The sequence below is a fragment of the Lutra lutra genome, chromosome 14 (assembly GCF_902655055.1).
Source record: "Lutra lutra chromosome 14, mLutLut1.2, whole genome shotgun sequence".
In the NCBI taxonomy this organism is placed as follows: domain Eukaryota; kingdom Metazoa; phylum Chordata; class Mammalia; order Carnivora; family Mustelidae; genus Lutra; species Lutra lutra.
In genome coordinates, this window is record NC_062291.1 from 57,999,567 (window position 1) to 58,006,952 (window position 7,386).

Below are 7,386 nucleotides of genomic sequence, written 5' to 3' on the forward strand. Positions count from 1 at the left end.
TGTGAAGTCAAAAGAGCCCTGAACAGGTTGTACAAAGACCTGGATTGAAGTCTCTCATTCCTGCCACATCCTGGGTGTGCGGCTCCTGGCAAATCAGTTTACAAGTGTTTTCACTTGTAAAATGGAAAAATAATCCCTGCCTGCCTCCCTCTGAGGATTGTTTTCAGGATCAAATGAGATAATGGGAACAGGCTTTGTCAGGCATTACACAAATGTAATGTGGGATTAGGTGCAATGATTTACTAACAGAGACCTGGCTCCGTTCCAGCGATTGCCCCCAGGGAAACGGCTAATATATTAATGATAAATGTTCCCCCTTGCAGCCCACTAAGTAAAATGAACCCGGAGGGCATTACTTCCTCGCGTTTACCCTTGAATTCTGCCTCCTGTCTACCCTGACCTGTGCTTCTTTGAGGCCTTCTGGAATCAGCCCAGAGTCTCCCAAGTCCCGAGGAATGTCACCACAGCCATGGTTTCGCGGGTTTGGCGACAGATCCTTTCCCAGCTGGGAGCCTTCCTCCCCTCGTCTCCGTGGAGGGCTCTTCACACACTTACTGATGAGGACTGGAAGCCATTCCCCCCAGAGAGAGCGATTCTCATTTTCATTCTGATGGTACTTACTGGAGAATTTCAGTGGTAATAAAAATTAGGGGAGGGCTTAAGGATTTCACTAGAGTTAAATGGTAATTTTTTTCCCCTCCTCTCTGTAAGATGATGCCTGCCTGTAAGTAGAGAAAAGCAGTTTTATGCTCCATTGACTTTAAACATTAATGGGGCTGGTGTAGCTATTGTCTCTAACCCAGCATCTCTGGGAGTCGGTTCTGTCTTCTTGTCAGGGTAATTCCCAGAGTGTTCTTAGTACTATAAGAAATGGAGCTTTGAGATGACATTCTTTTAAAAATCTTCCCTTTGTAATGTTGCTTTTGTGTGGAGATTGCTATGTAAATATGCCAGGGTGCTTGGTTATTATACTCTTCATTATAGAGACGAATTCATTAGAGAAGACCAACTCCATTTTCTGGGGGCACTTCTCTGGGGAGCTCTGAGAAAAGGAAGTGCTGTGCTGGACCAGTGGGAGGCGGAGAAACGCCTTGGATTAGGAATCAAAATGCTCAGAGAAGCTCAGATGCAATTTAAAGTAATGAGAGGGCATCAAGAAAGGACTTGATGAGACTTGTGTGCTGGGCATGGGGGCTGCCTGCCTGGAGAGAGATGCTCACAGAGGGTATTCAGAACCCCTTGTGGAAAGACACAGAATTTAAGGGTTTTCTGCATTAGTCTACACTGCATTGAATTCTTCTCCAAGGATTTGCTTTCCACATGGACTGTTTTCAGTTACCTGCACTCAGAGATACCAGCAGGGGTGCAGTGGAATGGACTCTAGGCTTATAAGCCATTTGGATCCAGAAACTTCATCCTTCTATGCCTCAGATTCTGAATGTGTAAAATGGGAGATGATCCTTTCTTTACAAAAATGTTATATGGCTATGAAAACATGTATGGAAAAGCTGAGCACATGGGCCCTTGGGGTGACATTGGAGTTAGGCTCTGGGCAGTAAAAAGAATTTTAGTGATGTTCAAATTAAACAGAAGGCAAATTCTGTGGGCCACCGGCCATCTGTGGCATAGCCATACCATGGAATATTACTCAGCCATGAAAAAGGAAAGAACTGCTCATCTGCTACCTTCCACTGAAGGGAAAGAAGCCAGACCCAGAAGGTCACATATGATCCAGCTATATGAAACATCCAGAAGAGGTCATTCATAGAGCCAGAAAGCAGATTGGTGGTTGTGTAGGTCTGGGGGGTGGGAATGTGAGGAGGTGCATAGAGATGGCTGCTAATGGATACAAGGTTTTCTTTGGGGAAGCTGAAGGTGTTTGGGAACTTGACAGAGATGGTTGCTACACAACACCGTGGGTGGAAATGTCACTGAATTGTACGCGCATGCTCTCTCTCTAAAATAGATAAATAAATCTTTTTTAAAAATTGCCTTGGACAAAACTGTAAGTTCAGATAACAGAACAGTGGTTGCCAAGAGCTAAGAGAGGAGAGCTCCGGGGAATTCTGGAAGGTGATGGGACCGTTCAGGGTCCTGATTGTGATGATGGGTACATACAGCTATACATAGGTCCTAACACTCAGAAGTGTGCACATGTGATTAAGTCAAACATCTTGAGATGGGGAGTTTATCCCAGAATTATCCAGGTGGGCCCAGTGTAATCACAAGGGTCCTTATAAGAGGGAATAAGAAGGGTCAGAGGCAGAGAAGGAGACATAGAGGTTGGAGGACTGTGAAGGCTGGCTTGGAAGGTTTGTGAGCCAAGGAGTGCAGGAAACCCCTCACACTGGAAAAGGCAAGCAAACAGAAGCCCTCCACCCCCACCCCGGGCCTCCAGAAAAGAGCACAACCCTACTGACATCTTGATTTTAACCCAGTAAGACCCACTTTAGACATCTGACACTAGACCTGTAAGAAAATGAATTTATGTTGTTTTAAGCCACTAGAGTGTGTGGTATAATCTGTTACAGAAGCAGTAGGAAACTAATACACATTCTAATACAGAAAACTGTATAAATAAATGATTATTGCCCTCTACCTTCAAAATGGGTTCTAAAAGAATTGGCTTCCAAGTATAGTGTTTCAACCCCAAAAGGAGCAGCTCAACCCAGTCAAAATGAGTTAGGAAATAGTTTCTGTGAAAGTGACTCGGGCTGACACTCAAGGATGGTGTGGCGGTGTTGACAAAATCCCATTCCTTCTTCTCCAGGAACATAGCTAGAATGTTGCCCAGACCCCCTCGCGGTGAAGTGTGGCTAAATGATGGAGCAAAAACAGTGTGCTGACCCGTCAAAACCTCCCTCGTAGGATCGTCCAGCACTCCCTCCTGTTGGGCAGACGGTCTGTCAATGCCTGGGGCATCTTCCCCACGAGGAAAGATGGCAGCCCCCACCCTCACCGCCATCACGCAACATCCAGAAATATCAATCCAGATCGTTAGGAGAACCTGAAAACGATTTTGTGTTCAACACGGAAGTTTTGAAATTTGTTACAGCAAATGGCATCACCCTAACCAGTAGAGATGGGGAACGGCTAAGAGGGGAGAGAGAGGTGGGGAGAGTAGCACACTAAAGCAACTTGGAAAAGCTCAGGTGGTTGGAAGCAAGCGTCAGAGGTGAGAAAGGGGACCTGTGAGGGATGGGGGTGCTGCGCTGCAGGGCACAGGGTCCACTTAGGGACCCTGATCTACATTTGGAAGAGGGTAGTACCACCCAAGGAGTTAAACCCCAAAGAAGTGAACTCGAAGGCCAGATGCCTGTTTAGACTCATGGCAAGTAGAGGCCTCCCGGTGTTAGGAAGGTCTCCACCACCTGGACGGGTGCAGCCCAACTCTTGCCTCTCCCATGCCACAGCTTTGTGTCACCCTGGCCTTCCTCCCAGGAACACAAGTTCCATTTCCCAAGTCTCAGAGGCCCTGGGTTTCACAGAATCTTGATTAAGTTTGTCCTAGAAAGGGCACGTTGCTTCAAGTAGGCCATTCTGCCGTTCTGAGTTTTCCTCCCCGAGTACCTTTGTTTCTGGTTTCAGGGAGTGGGGGGGGGACACAGGTGAGTCTATGCATCTGTAGACCCCAATCTGAAAGGACGCTTGAGGCCTTCTCTTTCCCATTTCAGATTCCTGCCGGCAGATCTCAGGCCCTCCCTGGAGACATTGCTGGTCTTATCACAGAACTACATGACCTCATTTGGAAAAACATAAATCCCGCCCCGCTACCTGCCCATTTGGAAATGCAGACTTGAGGGCACTGTCTAAATTCATTCTTAGCTATTTCTAGCCTCCATCCCTAGGTCTAGCGAGCTGCGCATGGCCTCCGGCTTCCCTGTGTAGTCCTGACCGCCTTTAGCGGAGGACACCGGGTTGGGAGTTGGTGACCTGGGTTCTAGTCCTGGTTCTTCCAGTACCTGGATGCTGAGAAGGGCAGTCCTTGCTCTGGGCTTCAGTGTCCCCATTTGCAAAGCAAGGGGTTTGGACTCAATTGCTGGAGGCTTCCGTGGCTCTGGGAGCCTGGGTGGGCAGCTTGGTCGATACACAGGCTCATAATTTCTTGAGACTTCCTCATATTCTTCTTACAAAATTAGGATGGCCAGAAGCTAGTTTCAAAAAAGATGATGAGGGGACAAACAGGCTTCTCTGTGTTATTTACTCTGTTTCCAACTCTGTAAAATAGACATAATAAAAACATCTAACTCAGGACCTGTTTTAAGCAGGGAAGGGTCAGCTTCATCTAGTGACCAGCTTCCCAGCCCCCAAGTAAATCATGGCCCTTTGCCTATCAAATGCACACTTCTAGATACCTATTAGCCTGGATTTGGGGTTCATTCTTCTCTCTCTTCTACTATGTGGTTTTATTTTATTTTATTTTATTTTATTTTTTCAAATGGATTTTTTAAATTGAATTTTTTTTTAAAGATTTTACTTATTTATTTGCCAGAGAGAGAGAGAGAGAGAAAGAAAGAGCACAAGTGGGGAGGGGGGAGCAGGCAGAGCAAGAAGCAGACTCCCCGCTGAGCAGGGAGCCAGACAGGGGACTCAATCCCAGGACCCTGGGATCATGACCTGAGCCAAAGGCAGAGGCTTAACCGACTGAGCCACCCAGGCGTCCTTAGTATGTCCTTAGTATCCTTAGTACGTCCAATATTTTCTTTTCTAGCAGTCTTGCTGTATTTTTGGCTTGGGTTTATATATATATGTGTGTGTGTGTGTGTGTGTGTGTGTGTGTGTGTGTGTGTGTGTGTATAAATAAATCTGTGGATGTAGATGGGCTATACATTTAAATAAATAAAAACTGTTGTGTTCCCAAAAGAACAAACAAAACCTGCAAGGTTTAATTGGATAAGAACTTAGGTAATGATATCTAACACTTATTTGTTTTTTGTTTTTTTTTTTAAGATTTATTTATTTATTTGACAGACAGAAATCACAAGGAGGCAGAGAGGCAGGCGGAGAGAGAGGAGAAAGCAGGCTCCCCGCTGAGCAGAGAGCCCAATGCGGGGCTCCATCCCAGGACCCCGGGACCACAACCCGAGCCGAAGGCAGAGGCCCCAACCCACTGAGCCACCCAGGCGCCCTAACACTTATTTGTAGTTAACATAGGCCATGTACTGAGCTTAATGCTTTACGTATGTTTTATTTTATCCTTAAAATAAATGTACAAGTCAGATATTATCTCTGAGAATATTATCTCTGGAGAATAGAGAAGTCAGAGAAGCAGCCAATCCCAAAGAAGTGGGTCGCACAGTTCACAAATGGCAGACTGTGGCTGGGTTTCTCTTGGTTCTAGCATCGGAAGTCCAGTGTCCTGGGAAATCCCCCAAGTCGCAGGCAAGCCAGGACAGTTGGTCACAACTCGGGTTCTCAGCGTATTGTCTCAGGAGATATTCTGCAAGTTTTTATGAAAATGGAGGTCATTATTTTTTGTATTACAATTTTTACCAGGTATAACTTTTTCATCTCTTACTCTCCTGTCCACCATAATATCCCTAAGAAAGTATTATTAGCTCTGTCAAACCACTTTCCGTGCTTACAGGAGGAGGAAAGGAGTTTGTTTAAGAGTACCCAGGGTGAAGGGTGCCTACGTCTTACCTTTAACCAGAACTGATTTTTCTGGCAAGACAGGGCTCCTTGGAACCTCCTGCTATGAAAATCAACTGACTCAGGGGCCCCTGGGTGGCTAGCTCAGTCAGTTAAGTGTCTGCCTTCAGCTCAGGTCATGATCTCAGGGTCCTGGGATCGAGTCCTGCATCAGGCTCCTTGCTCAGCAGGAAGTCTGCTTCTCCTTCTCCCTCTCCCTCTGCCCCTTCCCCTGCTTGTGTATGCACTCTCTCTCTCTCTCTCTCTCTCAAATAAATAAAATCTTGGAAGGAAGGGAGAAAGAATAAATCAATTGGGCCATTTCTCTGGGTTCTGAGGACCTGGTTGGGAGTTTTAAAATGTTACCTGGGGGGCGCCTGGGTGGCTCAGTGGGTTAGGCCGCTGCCTTCGGCTCAGGTCATGATCTCAGGGTCCTGGGATCGAGCCCCGCGTCGGGCTCTCTGCTCGGCAGGGAGCCTGCTTCCTCCTCCTCTCTCTCTGCCTGCCTCTCTGCCTGCTTGTGCTCTCTCTCTGTCAAATAAATAAATTTTAAAAAAATAATAAATAAAAAAATAAAATGTTACCTGGGATACTGGTTTTATACTGGTACAGTGAAGTCAACAGATCAGTAAACTCCAACCACCGAAATGAGAGTTTGTTACTCATGGTTCCTAAGAGTTCAGGGCCTGCTGCATCCCAAGCAGCCTTCAGCCAGAACACCAGCTGCATGGGAAGAGTGAAGGCAAGGAACAAATCAATGAGTAACCCCTGAGCTCCTTAGTGATGTCCCCTAAACCTGGATCCTTAAAGGGGACAGTACCTTTTTCCTTTCTGAACAATGAAAGTACATTGCAAATCAAGCCATTTTGAAACGTGGTTGATTAGTGGTTTCCATACAAAGAAAAAATCCTCTAAAAGCTAACCAGCCCAACACGAGTGTAAGATAGTAACTTTGGGGGCCCTGTGTCCTAAAGTGGTAGCCACTGCCCCATAGAAATAGTTCTCTTTTTTTCCCCCACACCCCACTGTGGAAGTAGTTCTAAGCCTCAAAAAAAGTCAACGGAATTTGCCCTATGATCCCGCAATTCCAATTCGGGGCACATACCCCAAATCGGGAAAGTGGAAAGCAGGGACCCAAATAGATACTTGAGACACCCGTGTTCCTAACAGCCCTATTCTCAATAGTCTCCACTTTGGAGGCGACCCAAATGTCCACCAACAAAGAAATGGAGAAACACATGTGTGTACATATCATGGAATATTATGCAGCCTTAAAAAAGACAAAAATTCTGGGCGCCTGGGTGGCTCAGTGGGTTGAGCCGCTGCCTTCGGCTCAGGTCATGATCTCAGGGTCCTGGGATCGAGTCCCACATCGGGCTCTCTGCTCAGCAAGAAGCCTGCTTCCCTCTCTCTCTCTCTGCCTTCCTCTCATTCTACTTGTGATCTCTGTCAAATAAAAAAAAAAAAAAAAAAAAAAGACAAAAATTCTGACACATGCTACAATGTGGATGGAATTTGGGGACAGTATGCTCAGTAAAATAAGCCAGACACAAAAGGACAAATGCATCATGATGCCGTTTACAGGATGGATGTCGAGGAGTGACATTCAGAGAGAGGCATTGAGATGGTGGCTTCCAGGGGCTGGGGGAGGGTGACAAGGAGTTAGGATATAGTGGGTATGGGGTTTCAGTTTGGGACGATAAGAAGTTCTGGAGCTGGGCAGTGGTGACGGTTGCACAACAAGGTGAATGTACT